Source organism: Notolepis coatsorum, assembly GCF_963971535.1.
Source record: "Notolepis coatsorum genome assembly, chromosome: 6".
Lineage (NCBI taxonomy): Eukaryota > Metazoa > Chordata > Actinopteri > Aulopiformes > Paralepididae > Notolepis > Notolepis coatsorum.
The window spans coordinates 138,400,080-138,424,300 of NC_140170.1; the positions used below are offsets into that span (position 1 = coordinate 138,400,080).

The following is a 24,221-nucleotide window of genomic DNA, read 5'->3' on the forward strand; positions in this document are numbered from 1 at the left end:
AAATATACTGTATGCTTGATAAATGATGTTTTGTTTATAGTTTTATGAATAAAACTCTGAGAAGAGACTTGGAGTAGAACTGAGCAGGTCGTGTTTTCATTCCTCTTGATTACTACTCTATGCTTTCAGGGAGTGAATGATGACCGGCCGCAACATGATTTGTGAAGGTACCCGATAGCCTTGGGACCGGTAACAAACTTTGGGGGCTTGTCCGGGATCTCTCTGTACTGAGATCTGTTAAGGAAGGACAGGACACACTCACTGAGAAACATTGCTTTATACTGAAACCTAGGTGCCCCCATTAAGGGCCAGGTGTTAAGACAGCACTAATTAGTGATAGATTTAAAGGCTTGCTGGCTTAGCGTCAGCGAAGCGTCGAGAAACGAAGAGGGACAAAGAGGCGGAGTTTTCCTGGAGTTCTCCGCAGAGGGATCCACCTAGTGCTAAGTACACCCTAGTCCTATCCTTCACTCCACTCTGAAAAATGTCCCTTTCCCTCCCACTCTACTATTTCTCTACTAAATGTCCCTTCCTCCCTGCCACGCTTGACACCACAATGTGTCTCATACCTATATCCACAATCTGCTCCTCCAGAACAGATTCAACCCACCAACGGCAGTTTGCTAGCAACCCGGCTAATCTCTCCTACCCTCCTACAGCCACTAATACACCTGTCACAGTACGGGGAGGCTTATGGAATTGTCAATCAGCAGTCAAGAAAGCTGACTTCATTACTGCCTACACTCATAGTCTAAATCTGCAGCTTCTGGCTCTAACTGAGACCTGGATAACCCCCAATAACTCATCAACACCTGCAGCATTATCTACAAACTATAACTTCACTCACACACCTCAACCTTCCAGACAGGGTGGAAGCACTGGCCTCATGACATCTCCTTCATGGGCTACAAACTTAACACCACTCCCAGAACTGTCACTCTCCTCTCTCGAATATCATGCAGTATCTGTCTCTAATCCTTTCAATCTCACCATTGTTACACTCTATCGCCCTCCAGGTCCGCTTGATCACTTCACAGATGAGCTGGACATGCTTCTAAGCTCCTTACCGGAAGATGGTACCCCTCTCCTTCTATTGGGCGACTTCAACCTGCCTGACTCATCTCAGTCAGTCATAGTGGTCTCCGTCCTACAATCGTTTGACCTGACTCCCACTGCCATGCCTCCCACCCACAAAGCAGGCAACTCCTTGGATCTCATATTTTCCCGTAACTCCAGCATCATTAACACCACGGTAACTCCCCTACATGTATCTGACCATTCCTTCATATCCTTCTCACTAACTCTCATGCTTAATCGAAAGGTCTTCACCCCAACTCAACTCAGAACTTTCTTCCGCTTCGCTTGCATCCCTCGCGTTTGGGAGGCTACACTCACTGTCTCGGTAAGATAGGTGGGAGCCAACGTCCAGTGTGGATGATAGCAGGGCATCTCGTCTCGGAGGTGGTGACTCAAACCCAGTCTCAGAGTACGATGTAATTCTCTGTTTCCATTGGACACGATGGAGAGGCGACGAAGGAATCCTCGCTCGGAGCCGGCCCGACACAGCCGTATGACGAGAACGAGCCGAGGCGAAGAGCTTGCGTCTCAAATCACCGTCCACCAGAGGGACCGTCAGACCAGCTGACTGCCCTCTGGCGGTGGGACCAGAGCCGGAACTCGGCCATCTCACAGGAGATGGGAGCTCGACGGCCCCTCGGTGACGCGCACTCTCCTCCGGGCGCCGCTGAGGCGCACCTGCCTGCCACAACCGCGGAGCCAGGAACACCCCACGATGCACGGAGGAAGCCGCGACTGTGAAGCGTCGGTGGCGGTCAGAACGATAGTCGTCTAAACCCTCCGGTGGTGAAGACATTATAATCTTTCTTTTCTCGAAAATTAGCGAGAGAGAGAAAATAAAAAACACAATGTCAGCACAGCTCCTTAACTAACACTAACTACTGTCTACAGCACTGATCTTGAAGAAGGGCACTGCAGCACGGACTTCCAGGTGGTGAAAGTAGGGAAGGAGCTGGTAGTATGGCCATGACTCCGCTTATATGTGAGAGGATGTGGGCGTGGTCAGGCAGGTGTAGGTGCGTGCACGTGGTTGAAAGTTTTCATGGTAGCATATGATTAAAGGGACAGTTGCAATAGAGCAGAGCGTAAAGCCATATGAAATATAACGAGAATTGTGAAATTAGTTGAATGTTTAATAACGTCAATAAGAATGTGAAGTATGTTATGTGAGCACACATAGCGATACGCCTTGACCACGAGGGAAGATGGCGTTTTCCACGTTATCAGTTACTGATGGCACGCACTTGCCACTGGGTTATAGGAGACGTTATGATATTAATATTTTCGTCAAGTCACCTCATTTCACATTATAGTCAAATAACCTTATTCCACATTCTAGTCAAGTGCTCAGGGCACAGTGTTGAATAAACAAGTTACAATGTACCTTAATAAGGATAATTGCTATCCGTGAAATGAGTCCTAATGCCGGAGGACGCACATGTCACAAATGCACCAGTCAGAGCTTAATGCTAATGAGACGCCATTTTGTAAAGTTTGATTAGAGCTAATAATTCGGGTAAAGGAATATTTCCCATGAAGTTTAAGAGCAGTCTTAAACTACGACAAGTAAGTTGAACAATAAAAGTATGTTTATCTATGGTGTTCATTGAACTAGTGGGATTTGTGACGTGTGACGTCCTGTTGTTTCAATAGTACCATGTAATAGTACCAACACTACTAATACTGTTATACCGGTGGCACAGACGCCAGCTCTAAAGGAGAAATGTGAATATGTCGCTTATGATTTAAGTGAATATTTTGACAACCATTGATATCGAAACAAAGGAGAAATGTAAATGAAAGTATATGATGAAGTGTATATTTTGGTAACTATTGACAGTGATAACGGTGGTGTAGTGGTTAACACTGTCGCCTCACAGCAAGAAGGTCCAGGGTTCGATTCCCGCTTGGGGACCAGGTTTCCATGATGCCAGTTACCCAGGTGGGGTATCTCCCAGGCCTTTCTGTGTGGAGTTTGCATGTTCTCCCCGTGCTCGCAAGGGTTTCCCCCCCCGATAAGATAAACCCAATGGAAAAACATGCACAACAATAGATCGCTAACGCTGTGGCGTCCTTGACGAAGACGGACAGGAGCACTTGGATTGGTCCCCTGGCGCGGCTCACGTTGACGCCTGTCTGCTCCCGGCTGCCCTTGGGGGGGAAGGACGACGGGATGGGTTAATCGCAGATACGAATTGCATGCATGCATCGCATGTGTGCCGATTGATGACCTCGGAGCAGGTCCTAAATTATAAATTATTATTATTATAACCGGAGGCACTGAGTTAAACTAACAAATGTAAATATACTGTATGCTTGATAAATTATGTTTTGTTTGGAGTTTTTATGAATAAAACTCTGAGAAGAGACTTGGAGTAGAACTGAGCAGGTTGTGTCTTCATTCCTCTTGATTACTACTCTATGCTTTCCTTTCAGGGAGTGAATGATGACCGGCCGCAACATGATTTGTAAAGGTACCCGATAGCCTTGGGACCGGTAACACTGACATCAATCATTGGGTTAATTTAAGCTGGCTAATAGGACTTTTGATCGACTTAGGCTGAGGTTACACCTTTCGTATCATCTTCGTATTGTTTTCTTATACGCATCGCCGCGTATCGCCGCGACGTCATGCGCCTCGAGTCACACTTTCGTTTTTTTTTCGTTTTTGTCACCAGAGCACACTGATGTAGTACACTGCCAAAGCAGTAGGTGGCAGTAGGTGGCAAACATGAAGGCAATTTCAACCAATCAGAACGAATGTGCCAATACACTTCCTGGAAGCTCCAGCAAAATGTCAATAAGGCAGGCGCCTATGCCGCGCCACCATCTTGCTCAATGCAGCAATTCTTTTTTCAGCAAAGCCTAATAAAAGTGCAATAAACAAAACGGATACATTCACTGTGTGTTCTGCCTGTCATTTGTTGATGAAACAAAACTAACATCAACACAAGTGACCACCAAGAGCGGATAGTTTAGGCTAAAAAACGATCGGTAGCATTGTAGCATTGTTAGCTGCATGCTAACGTCAATGGAGTATGCCATTATAACAATATAGCATTGTGGCTAGAAGCTAACGTTAGCTCACGCTACTTAGCCAGCATCAAAACTGATGATATCGCGAGCTATCAGTAGTTAGATAACATTAGAGACAACGCTGTGTGTATTAAACAAAGGTGAATAGATGACTGGGCCATTTTGTTTAATGCTTCTTAAGTTGAAAGAGGAACTCTGAGCTAACAGGGTCTGAATCCTGATAGCTCACGTTAGCCAGCTGCTCATGCCATCGGTAATGCTAGCAGAATGAATGGATGTAAACTTTATTTAACATATTGCATATGGGTACAATACAATACGGCTCAATACAAACAATTGTTAAGGGAATGCAGACTGTTGTAGCTTGGACTGGGGTCCTTATAACAATAACTTGACAACACATGGTAGCTGAAGCTATTTGGGACACGGAGCTCTGTCCCAAACACACACACACACACACTCTGCTGTCACCGGAAGGGCACGCAGATGGTATCTACTGCGCATGGGCGTTTTCGCAACAACGGCTAGCGTGCTGACTACACGCTGTTTGTCGACTCGTTTTTTTGCGTATCTCCAAACGCAAACACAATTTTGCGTTTCAGCCGTATCCACAAAAAAACGCCAAAAAACGCGTTTCTGTGTAGATAGGACATGAAACGTCGTCAAAAACGTATAAAAAAACGCCAGGAATACACTAGTCTAACCATAGCCTTAGTTGAACCAGGTACGGGGAACGGGGCCCTGGCTTCATGGCTTCAATGTATTCAATGTGCATGGTCAGTGACTCGGTGATCACTCCCACTTTTATGGCAGGTTCAAAGAGGATGTTCTTGCCCTTTAGTGGAGTATCTGAGTGAAGAATGTTTGTGTGTGTGTGTTCATATGAGTGTGTGCATGTGCACATCTGTGTGTCTGTGTGTGTCTATGAAAGTGAGGAAGGGGCTTGCCCCCTGACCCGCCACCTCCCCCTCCTCACCAGAGCATTTCTCTGTCCCAGGCAGCCTATACCCGGCCCAGCCATTCTCTCTCCTCTCTCAAAGGCAGAGTTTACTATTCAGTGGGGTGGCCTGGGAGCTTTGAGCTGTGTGCTGGGAGCTGTGTACTGGGAGCTGTGTACTGGGAGCTGTGTACTGGGAGCTGTGTACTGTGAGCTGTAGTGCTGGGAGCTGTGTACTGTGAGCTGTAGTGCTGGGAGCTGTGTGCTGTGAGCTGTGTGGTGGGAACGGTGTACTGGGAGCTGTGGTGGGAGCGGTGTACTGGGAGCTGTGTGGTGGGAGCTGTGTGGTGGGAGCTGTGTACTGGGAGCTGTGTGGTGGAAGCGGTGTACTGGGAGCTGTGTGGTGGGAGCGGTGTACTGGGAGCTGTACTGGTACCTGTGTGCTGTGGCCTGGGAGCTTTGAGCTGTGTGCTGAGAGCTGTGGCCTGGGAGCTGTGTGGTGGGAGCGGTGTACTGGGAGCTGTGTGGTGGGAGCGGTGTACTGGGAGCTGTGTGGTGGGAACGGTGTACTGGGAGCTGTACTGGTACCTGTGTGCTGTGGCCTGGGAGCTTTGAGCTGTGTGCTGAGAGCTGTGGCCTGGGAGCTGTGTACTGGTAGCTGTGTGATGGGAGCTGTGTGGTGGGAGCTGTGTGCTGGGAGCTGTGTGCTGGGAGCTGTGTGGTGGGAGCTGTGTACTGTGAGCTGTGTGCTGGGAGCTGTGTGCTGTGTGCTGGGAGCTGGGAGCTGTGTGCTGGGAGCTGTGTGCTGGGAGCTGTGTGCTGTGTGCTGGGAGCTGTGTGCTGGGAGCTGTGTGCTGGGAGCTGTGTGCTGTGTGCTGGGAGCTGTGTGCTGGGAGCTGTGTACTGTGAGCTGTGTACTGGGAGCTGTGTGCTGGGAGCTGTGTACTGGGAGCTGTGTGCTGGGAGCTGTGTACTGGGAGCTGTGTACTGGGAGCTGTGTACTGTGAGCTGTGTACTGGGAGCTGAGAGCTGGGAGCTGTGTGGTCGGAGCTGTGTGGTGAGGGGGGGGGGGGGGTGGATGAATGGTGCAGTGTTTCGGTGGGGCATGAATGCAGCATGTTGCCTCCTGACAGACAGGCACTCATTCACACACACACTGCTCTCCTCTCTCCACTGCACCTCTCTGTCCCCCCATGCCATCAATACGGACCGTCTCTTCTCACACACACACATGCAGAAATATGTGTGCAGTTCCATGCGTGCCGCATGCATGTGCAGAGAACATACCCATGTGTAATCGCACATATCGCACACACAGATACACAAAGTAGACACATAATAGTCTCCACAACACCACCAAGTACTTTATGCTACATGCATGCACGTGACATGTGTGCATGTGTATGCATGCAGACACACACATTGGGTAATTCTTGTTTTTTTTATAAAGTTTTTCTTTTTATTCTATTTAATTATAGTATCTCTGTAGCAGCTCTCTCACGCCTCACCAGCCTACGCTCCATGGCTTTTAGTGTGTGGGGGGGGGGTTGAGGATGGGTTGATAATACAGTACAGCTCAATACACACAATTGTTAAGGGGATGCAGACCAGGGTGGCGGGTGGGTGGGATGGGGGTATGCCTTTGAACTGAGTACAAACAACATTATCTATGTTTAATCTTCATTAAAGGAGAGATGAGGGGGCGAGATAGAAAGGTTCCTTTGACCAGGAGACGTGGACAAGAGGGCAGAGAGAGAGAGACCCTCCTTCATTGATAGCGAATGCGCGCCATTGGGTTGTGTGAGCGCTGTGTGGTCTCTCTCTATTGATATGCATGGTTTGTCCCAGAAGGTGACACCTCCTCTGTTAACGCAGATGACATCACGAAGGACTGGCCCAAGAACACAGCAAATGAAGACTGGCAGCGAGGCAAGCAAGCAAGCATACTGCACAACCACAAAGCATAAACTTTTAAACAGAGTTTAAACGATCTGTAAAAGTAGACCTACATCAATTTTTTTTTTTAAATCGCATACATCAATGAATGGCCACAGAAAGCTGATTTCCGAACAAATTAAATCCAGGCAGTTCGAAATGAAGCAAGTCTTCCATTGACCAGGAGGGGTCTGCCCTTCACCAGGGGTGTTCAGTAACACCGGGAGCCCCAGAGCCAAGCCCCTTTTTACGCACTAGGAGGGTTGGGCGTTGCGATCGTCCGATTATACCGAACCATCTCACCACTATACCGGGTACATGTGGTGGAGAGACAGCACACAGTGGTGTCTGAAGAGTGGAGGAGAAAACCAAAAGGCTGCGCGCTGCTTTTTTCTCTACATGGAATAAGTGTTTGAAATCGTTCGCAAACATTCTGTGCGGCACCGGAACGTTTTGTGGAACAAACTGAGGAGAAAAGTCTGCAAATAATTTTCTTATAATTGTCTGAACGACAATGGGATTTGTGTCCTCGTAACCTCTGGGAATCGCTATCTGCCTGGATGTAAAAACAAGTGGATGACCAACACAGACTGGAGACGTTGAAAACTTGCAACGAGATACGAACGACGAGTAAAAAAAACTGTACAGAACGAGGTGAGTGGCGGTGAATTTAGTCTGTCATGTAGACTAGAATGTATTTAATTGCAATACGTGTTGCAAAGGCACAATGCTACACATGTGAACTTGCTGAATGCTTTTCAAAATGTTGCGATAAACTGCCCCCCCCCCCCGACTATCAGTTGTGTGCTCTCAACAAACTTCACCGAAAGTCTGAGAAATAGTCTGCTCCTAAATGTTCATAATGAAGGCTACATGACCCACACTTACACTGTAGCGGTTGTCTAATGGGGCGAATGATTTCGGCATGCACTTGTTGTTAGTTACCAATATCGTTGCAATTATCGAGAGATTTTTATTTCACAGTATATACTGACCTCCAGAAATGTATCACCCACACTATATTCTTCACGAGTCTTTACGTTAAGTTAAACCCCACGCTGCTACTCGGCTGAAATATGTTGAGTAGAATTTGTGCTTTAATGTGCTAACCGTTAGTTGCCTTGCTTTTCTCTGCTGTTGTGTGTTGATGACCAGTGACGCGGGTTCATTGAACCATAGCATGAAGCCACTGCCAGCAGCCAGGGTGACTGACTGACTCAGGACTGCTTTCTGTTACGGTCTGCCTCCACTCTGTTGGCTGTCCGGCAGGCGTCGTAGCTCCTAGACACTTGACACTGATTTTCATAAGTTTGTTACGTTATGGAAAAAGTCCACTGGCACTGGTGTGAGTTGGTTTCAAAAGTTTTCATCTTCATTTTATAGATTCAACAGAGTCTATGTAGTTAGAGCCTAGGCTAGTTATTTTGGTTACAAGAACAAGAGATCACACTTTATATTATTATTATTATTATTATTATTATTATTATTATTATTATTATTATTATTATTATTATTTGTCAACTGTTTCTTTTTGTATTTGATGAGGTTTAGTGTAATGTTAGTTGCAGTGTGCCTTGATGATTGTTGTATCTTTCTGAGAGAAATATGTAATATATCATATAATCATCTAATATCCACTAGTCCTTGTAAAGGTCAAAGTTCATAGATATCCAGGACTTCATGTAATTTTTTAAACACAAATGTCATTGTCTGCAATCTGCATCGATATTCACTTTGAGTACAAGTGCTGTCCGTGACAGACAGGCAGAAGGGCAGTCTGTGAGAGTGTTTGACCTCTTGTGTTGTCGTGTCCCCTGGGGTCGCGGCGCTCCTCATAACTGGATTGATGGCTTAGCGTAAACCCAAATCACATGCAATATCTTTTCCTGATGGTGATTGCTCATTGGTGGTAGGCTCATACACTTAAATCGCACAAGTAGGCCATATATCCAGGTGTAGCCTACTGCTTTTTGTGCATTCCTACACCCCAAGCGTTTCTTTTTTCTTAATTAGGCTGTTGGATGTTCATATTTTGGAGGGTGAAAGATGAATTTCTCATGTTGCATGGAACACACAGCTGTCGCCTGTCTCCTCTTAAGCCCCTGGATTTTTCGGGTATACATCAATCTCTATACAAACTACAAAGCCATTCATTTTCTCTACTTCATGTTTTGGATTATCAAAAAGGTTTTGGGGATGAAGACATTTGTTGGCAGTATTCCAAGAGCAAACCAACTGTGACTAAATCTTTGTGCAAATCAAATTATCTTAAATGTTCTCGTTTCAAAATAGAGGGCGCCTGCGACTATTGAAAACTAGCCATGTGTGTCATGCTCCAATAGACCCAGGTCTTGCCCAATCCTCCCATATAGTGCAAAGTTGAACAACAGCTAGCCTACTCATGATCATGGTTCATGGATTGTTAGTGTAGCTAACTGGGGGAAAAATAAATAAGTGGAGAACAAAGCCAGTAGTCACCAAGACCGAATGGAGCACATGTTTTCTTTGTTTCTCGAGGGAACGGCTGCTGCCTGGCACCTACTTCTGTACTTATACCTGGACAGAGTCAGACACCAAGAGTCTTGACTTGTAAAATGACCCTTGACCTTTTGTATAAATGCTGTCATTATTTGTGCACTGTTTGACCTTTAAAGGCTTGACCTGGAATGACCTGACTTGGGAGGGGTGTCGGATGAGAGAAATAGTTTTTTTTTTGTCTACGGAACCATCTGGGAGGCCTGTTCCTTTATGCCAAGCAAGCAGTGCAAAATTGCTTCCGCATTCGTCACCGCACGCCAGTGCGGTAAAGCGCCCTTCTTTTCAGGCCCAGCTTAGACAAATGCTACCGTGCGTGCACCGGCGGCGGCGTGCTCGCTCAGGTGCGTGCGTGCGCCGGCGTGCTCGCGCGAGGTGCCCGCGCATGCGCATGAGATCCCGCCTTGGTTCGACAATATATATAAGTCACCGCCCCTTATTCAGTATCTAGAAAATAGCTCAATTGGCAAGGCCACATGGCTGTGGATCCTATGGCTCGTTTGCTGGCGAGTTCGAATCCCATTGAAAATATTTTTTAACGTGATTTTTTTTTAACGTGTATTCTTTCGCCGGTTAAGGTTAGGCATGGTTAAGGTTAAGGTTAGGCATTGTTTCGGAGTTGGTTAAGGTTAGAACGGTTAAGTTTAGGCGCTGTTAAGGAGCTGGTTAAGGTTAGAGTTTGTCAAAGAGAATGGCAATATAATTTCTATGGTTAAGGTTAGGCATGGTTAAGGTTAAGGTTAAGGTTAGGCATTGTTTTGGAGTTGGTTAAGGTTAGAACGGTTAAGTTTAGGCGCTGTTAAGGAGCTGGTTAAGGTTAGAGTTTGTCAAAGAGAATGGCAATAGACAGCCTATTTCCGCGCGACCTGGGCGCTGGGCGGCGGAAAATGAAAGGCGCATTACTGCACGCCACTACGGTAAAATTTTGCACTGCTTGCTTGGCATAAAGCTACACGCATCTGGGAGATATCTGATTGGCATTTCAGGGACACTGCTGAAGAACCTAAAAGCAAATCTAAATGTCATTTGATGTATGTTCACTGCAAATTATTCTATGCAAACTGTAGGCTGAGGGCTAGATCCACAAAGAATGGATTGCACGGTGCAAGTTGCACCCTTACTAGTACAATTCATTATGAATTGAAAATGGGGGACCTGGCCTGATGTAAACAAGACGAAAGTCTTTCTCTGGTCTGCATCCCCTTAACAATTGTGTGTATTGAGCCGTACTGTATTGTACCCATTCTGCAATCTGTTAATACAATTTTCAATCAATCAATCTGATTGATTGAATGGAAAATTTTATTAACAGATTGCATACAGTACGGCTCAATACACACAATTGTTAAGGGGATGCAGACCAGAGAAAGACTTTCGTCTTGTTTACATCAGGGTCCCCCATTTTCAATTCATAATGAATAGTAAGTAAGGGACCGGGTGCAACTAGCACCGTGCAATCCATTCTTTGTGGATCTAGCCGCCCTATGTGTTGAGGCTGCAAACGGCTTAAACCGTCTAAACATTGGTTTCACTCGTTTACCTACTTTTTTGAACCGCAACGTTTCAATCAATTTCAATTTACTTCTCCTTTACCACCAGCTGACTTAACGGACATCTGCATTTAACATTCTGCAAGCAGCAGAGTCAGGTGGAGAGGCAGGCTTACGTCTCTCCCAATAAACAAGTGTCACCTCAGATACCCTGTAACTGTAGAGGTGTCAAAGTGTGAAGGCGGGTGAACAGGGTATCGGCCGCTCTTGGGTTTTGCCCCGTCTGACAACAGCGCGTCCGAGCAACACGTGGAGGAGCCGAAAACCTTTCATCATACACCCCCTTCCTTCCAAATGTCCTCAAAGCAAGCTTGATTGGTGTCCTCTACTCAAGTGGGAATGGGGGGTTGGGGTTTTGTCTGACATGAGACGATATTCCCATGATTTGTCATGTCCAGCATTGGCTGTTACATTCATTCCATCGGTCTGGTAATTAACAGGTGGGGATATGTCAAGGACAGAGCCAGGCGTGCCAGGTGTGATGGACTGCGACAGGCCCGTGATGGCAGTAGATCAACAGCACTGCCTTTGATTAACAGTCTTGGAACAGAGCTGTCACCGGTACCAACAACAAGTTGTACAGGAGGAGAACGGGTCTCTTTGACGTGCGGTCGACTTGTAGTTTTCTTCCGTGTCATTTGGCTCCGTCTGTTCTGCATTCTATCTTCCAAAGACTACCAGACAACCCCTACTGAGGTTTAGCTCGACAAATTGTCGACTTACTATAAATGTTTGAGGCAGAGCATCCATGCCTCTTTCCTCTAGCTCTAGAATGATCACCCCAAATGCACATTGAAGTTATTTAGTAAGGGCAGCCAGGGCCAGACATGTGAATGCTTCTGTTGCCTGGCAGGGGTCTCAGGCTCCTCCGCTCCCATGGTCAGATTAAAGACTCAATTTAATTATGTCACTGGGCATTAAGTCAGTAACCTTATCAGAGCGGTCTGGCTGTTTTAATGGGGTTTTGTAAGCCAGCCAACAGATGCACAAAGATTAGAGAGAATATGCTGCTGGGGCTTGTGGGGGGGGGGGGGGGGGGGGGGGGTATACAAGGTGGTGGGTAGAAAATCGGATACCCAATGCTGCCAACCCTGATAGATAATGCCACCCTGGAGATCTGAGGATCTCTCTAGATGTAGACATCAGATGCTTTGCCTTATCTAAACACATTTAGATCAGGAAGTATCTTAAAGACACAAGGAATTTCACTCTGTTACATCGAGTATTCTGAGGACGTGATGGTGAGAAGGACATTTAACACATAAAATGAAATGGGTTAATCCATGATCTGTGAGTTTAGTTGTGCAGTTGCTCTATATTGCAGCAGAGTGGATTTCCATGATTAATTTGTAAATGTAGGCCTAACAAATCAAGGACTGCCCAAAAAGATGGTAGTTATTTTTAATAAATATGCAATGACTTCTCATCAGAAAAAGCCACGTCAAATAATGTAAAGGACTTACGTATCGCTGTATATTTTGTACGTACTATCAATCAGCCTGTTTGGATTTAGCAAACGTTAACGTTGTGCACTAATTAAGGAGACAATTAATGACAACCGTGGTCAAAGAGCTGTGCCAGACTCATGTCATGAGATATAACAGAAAACGTAAACGGTTTTCATTGTTTGAATGTGTAATATATGTACTTATTTGGAATTCGTACATATTGTATATTGCCAATACAATACGTAAATATATTACTTATGGCTGTAACATAATGTACATTATGTGCACATTTTCAGTACTTTATTTACACATTTTAAGTGAGAACAAGCTGTTTATATGAAGATATGGGCTTCAGGCTGATCCCCCCCCCCCCGATGGAGTAGTATCATGAATATCTTAATTCCCATTGTAACTCATTATCGGGTTGTTGTGCTTCTCTGCCCCACATTAAAAGTGCTGCTGTGCTTGTAATCTCCAATTTCAATACTTGACTTTCTTGATTCCCGCACTCCCCAATTACCCCTGGTCAAACTATGATTGAGTACAATTTCTGTGTGTATTTCCTGGTGGTTATATTAACATGACATAACTTTTCAAGCTCTCTAGTTTGACATGCTGCAGGCCCCCCCCCCCCCCATGTCCTTGATTTAAATCGGCAACCCCTTGGCTTTTGAGGTGAAAATGGCTGACGATTTTCTTTTTGATAACGGCAATGGTGATAACAGTCTTAAATCCCCCGGGATTTAATTAGAAGGCAAAGCCTGATCTCATTATTCAGATATGTAAATGAAGGCCCAGATACATACGCAGCTATGAGATGTAAAATACATTCGGTACAGTGTTGGAATTCCTTTGAAGCAGCAGCTGAAGTGCCCCGTAAGAATGTGAATTATTAACTCATAAGGGTACCCTGCATGCTTCCACCGCATGCAGCTCAAGGGCTGTGAGTGTGTGTGTGTGTGTGTGTGTGTGTGTGTGTGTGCCCGTGTTCCCTCATGAATGGAGCTGGTGTCTGTTTGCCTGAGGTCTGTGTTGAAACTCCACACCACGTGACCTGATACAGTCTGCCTCTCATACGGAGGTGGGATAAAACCAGTTGAAAGTCCCACTTGATGCAGCAGCACTACTCAACGATGTTAATGTGAATGTGGGGCAAACATTAGGTTTGAATTTTCTCTATTGAAATGCTCACCATTCCATGTAAATGTTGCGCCGTTACCGTTATAAAACGTGGTGTACACAGTCCTTAACCCATTCAGTGCCAACCACGAGTATAGTCGGGTTAACTCGCCATCGCTTGAGTGCCAATCACGAGTATAGTCAGGTTTTAATCGTTATTTCTTTTATTAGCGATATCCATTCATTTTTCATCCATCCAGCCTGACGTTATCATTGGGAATGGGTCTGAGCTCGCAAAGGGCAAATACCGCCGCCTATCGTCTCCCGGATGGTATTGCACATCATTGGATTGCATTGGCTGGGACTGTGCATCAAAGAAATAAGTCTGGTCCAGGTTTTACTTCTCGGGCATGCAGCTGGATACTATTGCATTGACTGGGGGGACTGGGAGCATCGTGGATTATGTGTTTTGGACTATAACGCTGGATCAATGGACGCAATCGATATTTGGAATGGCGATCAGGAATTGGATTAATCTTTTTGCATGACATCAGATGTGAGGTAAGGCCTTTATGTTACGAATCTTGGGGTAATCAGATATTCCTTTCTCCTCCATCGGAGTGTGTGTGTGTGTGAGGTTCGCGCCGACCAAAGTACGGAGAAGCGATTTTTCAGACCCCGCTTCTCTTCGTTAAGAGTTGTTCCGATACCAGTATCGGAAATGCCTCCGATACTGCCTAAAATGCTGGTATCGGCGAGTACGCCGAAAGTCTAGCCTCCGATCCCATGACGTCATTTCTCTCCTGCGGAGAGTGCGGATTATAAAATGAACGTGTTTTAAAGTGTGATGCTGTTTCATTTTAACAGCAGATACACTTTCTTAAATTCCATTGTCCCCGACAGAGCGGTGTGACGGGGAGCTCGGATGTGTTTTGCTTGCTGGTGTTATTATAGCATTAGCTGAAAAGCTAGCTAGTTGGAACAACATCCGCTTTAACGTTACATCAAATCAGATGATCGCCTGTCCTTTCTCCAGGACCTGACACTGTCCGTCTATCAACAATAATGCACCCACGGTGAATCGTATTTAAGTCAAGTAGCTACTGACTAGCGTTATCAAATGTCAATGTGAAAACCTTGCGCGGAAGACTAGCTAGGTCAGCTAGCTTAGCTTGATAACGGTACCTTGGTTAAAGTTGGTGCTATTCATAATCCAGCAATAATGGCTGCAGACCTGCAAGCAAAGTACAGCAAGTTCCAAGTGCCAAAGGATAAGAGTCTGAGGTAGAGCTGCCGCGGTATCGGTATTACCGCGGTATCGCTGTTACATCATGCCCACCGCAGCGTTGGGCTGAATACCGGCATCACCGCTGTTTTTTATTATATTATTATTATTATTACGCTCTCGTTGGGCTTGCGGCTCTGCAGATATACCCTACTTCTCTGTCGAGATTCCAAGCGACCCTATTGGGTACCAGAAAAGTCACATGAAACACTGCAGACCACAGATTGGTCAGAAGAGATACGCAAAGTGCTTTTACTTCCTGAATCTCAGCCAAGAGCCATTGATCAGAGCTCAGTCACAACACGGCTAATAGTACGTTAGCTCCAGGGAACAAACTTAACTTTTTGACTTACCAGCCATTTGGCTGGTAGATTTTAAAAACTACCAGCCATCCAGATTTTTTACCAGCCAAAAATTATAAATAGCTTTTTAGTATATCGCCATGTGTTATTATTACTATATAATACTCTCGTATGCTATTTTCAATTAATATCATAAACAACATAAGGAATATTAGCATAATTTTGAGTGGACTGAAGGAATGAGTCAGCGTTAATAGTTTTAAATGCAAATAATTTATTGCGAATTTATTTACAATATGGAAGCAAAAGAATTAAACATATTAAAACAACTTCAAACAAGATATGGAATAATAATATAATAATAACGGAACGGAACGAATATTCTAATTGTTCTGGCGGCCAGCCCTAATTTAGTTCTTATTTACAATATGGAAGCAAAAGAATTAAAGAACATATTAAAACAACTTCAAACAAGATAAACAAATCCATACTTGCCACCTACAAGGCAACAAGGGATGTTAGCGGAGTCTACAGTAATGCATCCAGCCTTGTATGGAATAATAATATAATAATAACGGAACGGAACGAATATTCTAATTGTTCTGGCGGCCAGCCCTAATTTAGTTCTTAGTCCTCTTCCTCAGACAGTTCCTCAACACGGTCCGCCATGGAGCCTGGCCTTTCAGGCCTTCTGATACGCACTCCATCTGTGCACCACAGGTCAATAGCGGGGTTGGGGTCGAACGCCTTGATGTCTTCCGAGGTCAGCTGCACTGTGAGGAGATCTGATAGGGAGGCAGGGGTCAGCTTGGACCTCCAATCAGACTTAACCTAAATACAAACAACAAAAAAACAGGGGGGAAATGGCAGTGAGTGAACCCATATTTTCTTGGCACTCACAGAGAGCTTAATAACGTTTGCAGTGTGCAAGTCTTCACCTGCTTCATGGCACTAAAGCCTCGTTCACAGGCAGCTGTGGATGCTGGGATGGACAGGACGAGGTCCATCAGATCGAGCACATCAGGGCACAGGTCTTTGTGGAGCCTGTTCACTTCAGACCAGGACAGGTTGACCACATTTCCCTCTTGGTATAGTTTTGTTTTTAGGATGGTCCACTGGTCAGGTATTTTAGCCTCACAGACACCGGCAGAGTTCAGGACTTCTTTGAAATGATGACAAAGGGCCTCAACCTCTCCGTCACCAAAATCTGGAAGATGACATGGAATAAATTTCATGAGTCAGAGTGCATTTTTATCTCATTAAAGACCCTCAGTTAGCCAAGCCAACCCAACTAATATCAAACTGCATAGCTCTGTTTCCAAGCTTGGTATAGTGCATATTAACTATTGCTAGTGTAATATGATGGCTTATTATTATCTCATTTGAACACCCACTGCTTTATCATGAATTGAAAATGGGGGACCCTGATGTAAACAAGACGAAAGTCTTTCTCTGGTCTGCATGATGCATCCCCTTAACAATTGTGTGTATTGAGCCGTACCGTACTGTATTGTATTTATTTTGTACCCATTCTGCAATCTGTTAATAAAATTTGCAATCAATCAAACTGCAACTAGCCAGCCGGCCCTAAATCTTTCTATTTGAAGCTTTAAGATTATGTATTTACTAATTAATTCTGTGTAATGTAGGCCTAAACATATGACCTTATTCTGATTGACTGACATCCTGAACAAACCTGCTGCATTTGCTGGCTCTGCCCAATTCTTGAAACTGGACAGTTTTGTGGCATGCAGAACTCCAGCACTGAAGTCCTTAAACCGGTCATCCAGGCTACTGATGAGGTTAGCCAGCATGCTGTCCTGAGAGGACTTGACTGCTCTGTCACTTCTGGCTAACTCCACTCCCTCATAGGTCAGGCCACCGGTGGCCTTCGTCATGGGTCCTTCTCTAATCATAAAAAGTAGACATTTTATTATTTTAAAATGTTAAATAAAAATAAGTCTCCTCAACCTTTATAATTATTTTATTATGTATAATGTATACCAATGACTGAATACTTTTTTAGCCATCCACAGTAGATTTAGCCTATGAATTACAGAGAGCAAAATAATGTCTACCTGGTTCTGTACTTCTCAAGCACAGTCTTGGTGGCTACAAGGGAGCTGTGTGCCTCTGCAACAGTTATTGTAGCCTTCTGGAGCGATGCAGAGAGGCTGCTCAAGTGGCCAACCGTGTCGTGCAGGAACCCACAGAATTTCATCAGAGAGCTGTCCCTGGCAGAGCTGAAGAATTTCTTTGCTTTTGCCTGCTGGACCCCACGGACACCCTGGGCATCAGGCGATTGAATCTGAAATATATACACAAAACAAAACAAAAAATATATACACAAAACAAATTAACAATGAAGCTGTAAGCTATAACTATGGAAGGACACTTGATGCCTTGACATTAATTATCATAGCATATATAATAACCAAGCATATATCATAATAACCAACCAGGCACACAATGTTAATTTCTATGGAAATCACCTGTTCCAGGTGCTGTAGAATGGCCGCGTATCCTCGTAGGAAGTTGTCCAATGCCCGTAGGAGGTGGCCAACCCATCGTGTCCCCCCAATCCTGGTGGGCATCAGGGGCGTCTTATTGAGGGCCTCATAGCTGCCCAGCAAGTTGGCCCTGTTCAGAGGACTTTGGTGGTAAAAGCTGTACAGGCCAGTAAGCAGGTCCTCCACCCTCTGGAACATGGTGTTGGTCTTGATGGAATCATGGAACGCCAGCTCCAGTCGGTGGGCCATGCAGTGAACGCCGACCACATATGCCCTGTCCCCCCGCAACCTGCTGACCACTCCGTTCCTGGACCCGGTCATCACGGCTGCTCCGTCAGTGGCACAGGCTACCAGCTTGGCCTCCCAGCCAGGGGAAACAGTGTTCATGAGCCCAGTGACGGCGGCTGTGATGTGTGCTGCATCAGCCTTTTCAACCGCATCTATCCCCACAAACCTGATGCTCACATTTCCTGATTTGCACAGCTGGACGTACACAAGCTCCTCCTCCATCACTGCACTGTCGGTTGAGCCGTCAGTGAGGATAGACAGGAACTTGGAGCCCTCAAAAAGCTCCTTGGTCCTCTGCCTCTCAACTTTGGCAATAAAGCCAACAAACGCCCTACACTCAATGTCATTCCTGTAGGTCTGTCCCACAGCCACCCCTTTCTTCTCATCCAAACTGCAAAGAATAAAAAACAATATTAAGATACAAATGTACATACATTGGCCTTTATTGAATATTCAAATTATAGTTAATTGTAACATTTTCATATCAAGTTTGAATTACCATTCTAAATTAATTCTCTGATCATTTAATTGAGAAATGTTTTTGTCTTTGTGATCATGCATTGTTATGTAAACAATTCCACTGGGTAGGCTTTACAACCATAATTAGCTGAAAGTGAAAGCCGATACACCTATATGAACATGCTGGACTAACGTTATAAAAAAAACACAATAAACTTACTCGCACATCCAGGCGAAGTCCCTGTATGGTCTTGATTTTTTTGCTATAGCGTGCGCGTTACGGAATAGTATCCGCATTTTAGCCAGAGTCGACTCTGACAGCTTGGTCAACATTCGTACAGTCGGAGCAGCCAGGAGCGGAGTAGACTGTGCTTTGTATATAACAGAGCAGTCCCTGTGACAGCGTGACGTCTCGTGGCTTTTGATGGCTTCCAGTTTCATCACCGGCGTCCCGATGACAAATTAATTACGTTTTCTTTTATCCGTTGCTTTGGCACGGCATGGTATACAAAACATTACACCCCCCTCAAATTTAAGCCATTCTCGTGGTTTCCCGGAATCAGATGTGTACCATTTCTGGCTAAATTTCCTAACTACACCGACTCTAGTAGCAGGTGCAGTGTTATCGGTGGTGCTTGTGGAAGCAACGGACTCGTCAACGTTAATATTGTCGCCTGTTTTTCTTAATTTTGAGGGGGGACCCGGGGGAGCTACTCCGGGAATATGCCTCCACATATTTGGTCAAATCAAATATCAGAGCACAATCAAAAACACGATTGCAGGTAGGCAGGTAGGCTAAAGAACGGATGAAGACAGACCTCATGTGCGTCTCATGTTACAAACTTGACCTCGTGAGCAGAGCGCATCTCATTTACATTTAAAGGTTCATTGTTTGTAAACATTAGAACGGACACGTGAGACGTGACACACACACACACACACACACACACACACACACAGTTTCACTTTCGTTTCAACTCACCACGCCCGCATCCAATAGGGTCCAGCTGCAGCCCCGGAGATTGTTCCAGATTGGGCAACTTTCGCCCGCTCCCACAACATTTCTCCCTCCAGCTGGAGGCTATACTCCCCGCATCATATTAATGCCGACGCATGCAGTGGATTTTGTTGGCCGCCAGATGGCGCCCAGGCCTTAATTTATGACGGCCAAACATTAAATCTACAAGCCTGTGGCGGCGGGCGTGTGACTATTTTGTACCCTGGTTTAGCTCCCACCGGAGACCGGAGTGGATTGCCGTCGCTCCTCAGGGAACGAGGCATAATGATTTTACTGCAACGAAATGTTATAATAAAAGCCCTTCGTTCTATACACTTGTCTGATTGAAAACTTTATTAACAGACCGCAGAATGGGTACAACTCGGCACGCTCTGAGCAAAGAAAGGAACTTAGATATTAATTTAGTAACGCTTGCCTTGCTATGGTCCGGTAAATACGAACGTGTAACTATACTAACGTTAATGCCACAAATCGAATGCCTTTGTAATCATAAGTAGTAACGTTAAAATAATAAGAAGAAGAAAGGGTCGGGGGGGTAACCGGCGGGCGCGCCGCTACCACTCCTGCCCGCGACACCGAGTGAACGGCGCACGACCAGAGGGGAGACTTCGAATCCGTGTTTCACTTTTAATAACGAATGCGTGCTTGCCGAATCCCAAACAATATTCATGCTGCAAAGTCATCCTCTAAAGATAGACATTTAGACTAGAGGCAGGCTATATGCTATAAAGAGTAGACTACTACTACTAAAAAAAAAATGCATTCAAACTTTTTTTTTTTTTTTTTTTTGTGCGTGCGGTAAAAACCGCGGCGGTAGGAAATATTTTGCAAATTTGTGCGGTAAGGAAATAATCAATACCGCGGCAGCTCTTCTGAGGCGGAGTCTCAAAAGAGAATGTTGAATATTTATTTTGCATCGAAAATCACGACATAAACGTTACTACTAGCCAGAGCATCTGCTACTAGCTAACAGACTGGGTAGCAAGTGCAACAACGTCTAACGTCCGGGCGGATCCGTGGGTGAACTCATTGGAGTAGGGTATATCTGCAGTGCCGCAGCCCCATACTCATTGAGCATAGAACTACTAATACTAATCTATACAATCACCTGTTGTTGAATAAATACTAGGGCTGACCCCTATTAGTCGATTAGTCAACTAATCGGTCGAAAGGAGCCGTAGTCGACTGGCCAACCTCTTAGTCGAATAAAAAAAAAATATATATATATATATATACATTTTTTTCCATCATTCTTTCCAAAAGAAAAGAGGCCTAGAAGCGTGGCTAACGCTAATGGCATGCATACCAGAGGCTAACTGCCTACGAAAACAGGCACAGAGGCACTGAAAGAGGATTTCACCCATCTAATGAACACACTAGACTAGACAAATATCAAGATGTATCCATCAGTGGACCAATTGCATGCTTTTGCAGAGGACAAGAAGCCTTGAGTCGACTCCTTCAGACATTAAGCACCCCCCACAGCCCAAATGGAATGATAAAAAAAATAGATTTTTTCTTTTAATTATACTTTTTTTTGTCGACCAATAGTCGACTAACGGCAAATTTTGGCCAATCATAGTCGACCATCCAAATCCTTAGTCGGGGACAGCCCTAATAAATACCATTACTTTCTAGTTATTACTAAAAAACAGTATATATAAAACGGTATCTGTAGCTGTAAAAAAAAATTATAATTTATATAATAGGCCTATACTTTTTTTATTTAAATTTCTTTATGTATCCACTGGTATCGGATCAGTATCGGTATCGGCCGATACCCAAAGCTTGGGTATCGTAATCGGATCGGGAAGGGAAAAATGGTATCGGAACATCTCTACTCTTCGTGCATGAGGACACATACTATCGATAATCTAGCGTTTATTTGAAAACGTTCATAAATCAGCCGAAAAATGTGTATTCCACTAAAGGGCTATTATCGTGTCTTTCTCTGGAATTACTAGAAATCTCAAACTATACTCTTATTCAAAACGGTATAAAAACGGAAATGTACAGATGAAAAAAACTATCCGTTTCATTAGGCCTGCCGCGATAAGCAATAAATCGATTAATTGCTGCGATAATTAAAATGAATGCAATGATTTTGACGGGCGCGATTAATTGCTATTTGCGCGTTTGTTTTAATGAGGCGGAACCAGTGCCCCTTGTCAGTCACTGTCCGTGTTGGGAGGCGGGCCGCTGACGTTACTAGAGTACAGCACGGGAGCTCCGTGGGGCAGTAGCAATGCCACATAGCTTAACTACATTTCTCAATAGTGTTGCTCCTTTTAACCAAGTAGCATTATTTGTAGTGTAACGTTAGCTATTTTTAGACCCAAGTAGTTACTTGCTACTGCCCGGAGAAACTGGACTGCTAAATAAAGATGAAAGATAGAGCTTTGATTCTCATTCCATGCTAACAACATTAGCTAAATAGCTAACAAACGAAATACAACGTATAGCATAGCTACAAGTACAACACAGAATAACGTTAATACAATTACATGCATCATTGTTTACAATGAACGGGTGGGGCTAGTCAAAGGACTGGACACGGGGACAAGTTAAACTTAAATTTATTATAACACTCCGGTAGTTTCGAGTCGTGCTGCAGTGCTTACGCACCACAGCTATTCTATTATATACTGCTTTGACGCTTCCTCCTCATCGTTGATTGCCTGTAGTAGCTGCATCTAACGTTAGTAGCTAACGTTAAAACTAACCTAAAGTTAGTTGTTCACCAACAATTTGTTTTATCATTAGCTCAAAAACAGAACCGGACGAGACAAGTTGTCGGCTCATAGGTTCTGCTTAGGATAATCACAACAATACTTCCGGTCCGGTCAGTGGGCTTCAAAATAAAAGTCTAAAACACCGGAAAAGACGGAGCGGTGGGCTTCAAAATAAAAGTTTTGGGAAATAAATTTCTCAAAGAAAATTCTCTAACCGGTCGCAATAATATCGCTTAGCAAAATGTGTTATCGTGGCAGGCCGGTTTCATACATGTTGACTGCAAGCAAGTCATTGATAAGCGACGGGTGTATTAGACCCACCCATAGCCATAATTTAAGATATAGTTTAAGCGTTTGTAAATATCCATGTCCTCCCATTGATTAAAGCGGTGGCAATCTAGACCTAATTTCCCGGAAGGGGCGTGGCACTCAATGTGTTAAGGGGAAAGGTGTGTCTGTGTGTCTAATTTATCAGATGGGTGTTGTTGAGGTCAAACTACAAAGTGGGCTTCTGTAAAATATGGCTTTAGCATGAACAACACCAATATAAGAGTATTATCTCTCCCTCTCTTTCTCTGTGCATTTTCTCTTCGTCACTCTGACACACACACATCTCTTCCTCTCATAAACCTCAATACAATTTTCCCTTTCTGTCTTTGCCGTAATTCATCGTCACGACTTATATACACGACTTGCATAAACCTTCAACATAAACTGTCACTGACTTAATACAAATGTGACAGTTTCTTTTTCTTTGGTGGGGCAGTCTCCATGTAATTTACTCGCTAGTGCTTCCATTCAAAGCTACATATCTCCATCAGTTCCCATGTTTTCCACCAGTGGAAGCAGCCGCTTGTGGAGGAAGGGCCCTCGGAGAGAGAGAGGCCCCGGCAGAGAGATAGGATGACACGGCTGAGGGCTGCTTTGTCACAGCGGCCATGATTAGCAGAAGATGAGACCCCTCACCTGGGGCAGGTAAGGGTGGGTAGAGGTGGAGAGACATGTTACATGCAGATACGTGTGTGCATGCCGGCGCACACATACACACACTGACACACTGACACACACTAGAGGTTTAACACACATTGTCAGATTCTATATGAATGTCGATTTTTAAGTGAGGTATTAAACTCAGTTCTTGGTGGGTGTAGCACACGCTACATTTTAAATATAATTATTTCCATCCCTGCCTGGCCACCACACACCCAAGAGTAAAAAAAAAACATTTACAAACTGGACAGTGCATTAATACTTTCAGTGCCCACCACGTGATAAGACGTTTTATCAGCCCAATGCCTGAATGCCCACCACGACAATTATCGTTTTTATTTTTTTATTAGCGATCTGAATTCATATTTCATCAACCGAGTCTCCCGTTGGTATGCAGCCCCTGTAGGAGCTCAGATGTGAAAAAAACGCCCCTATCGTCTCCCAGATGGTAATGCACCCTTTTGGAATGGACTCTATGAAAATGGATGAGAAAAGAAAAATCCGGAATCCACATTTTACTTCTCAGGTATGTAACCCGAGCCGATCGGATTCATTGTGGAGCCTCAGAACAGCGTGGAATACATAATACAGTATGTAGCGTTGGATCAATAAAAGCGATCGATTTTTGGAATGGCGATCAGGAATTGGAATGATCTTTTTGGAGAACATCTGATCTGAGGTAAGGAATCTATTTTACAAGTCTTGGGATAATCAGAGTTGTATTCGCTGAGATCTCATGTGTGTGTGTGTGGGCGATCGCTTTGAGGAAATCAAAGAATAGATTTTTCAGATCGCCTATATAGCGTGCATACGTACACATATACTATCGATAATCTAGCGTTTATTTGAAAACGATTCATAAATAGGCCATAAAATGACATGTGTTATCATGGAATATTTATATTTTCCTTGAAAACGAGGGCTTTTCAAAATGCTATAAAACGAAAATGAACCGATAAAAAAACAATCCGCTTCGACAATGTTGACTGGAAAACGAGTC

At 44.5% G+C, this 24,221-nt stretch overlaps 1 protein-coding gene across 1 annotated transcript in view; it reads left to right on the top strand.

The window, feature by feature from the left end:
• The first annotated feature begins 7,324 nt into the window (after window positions 1–7,324).
• plxnb1b (plexin b1b) overlaps window positions 7,325–24,221 on the top strand; it is a 209,140-nt gene continuing 192,243 nt past the window's right edge. Inside the window, exon 1 of the mRNA XM_084317760.1 lies at window positions 7,325–7,639. The gene's annotated coding sequence lies outside the window, so the exon portion shown is untranslated. The remainder of the gene's footprint in view (window positions 7,640–24,221) is intronic.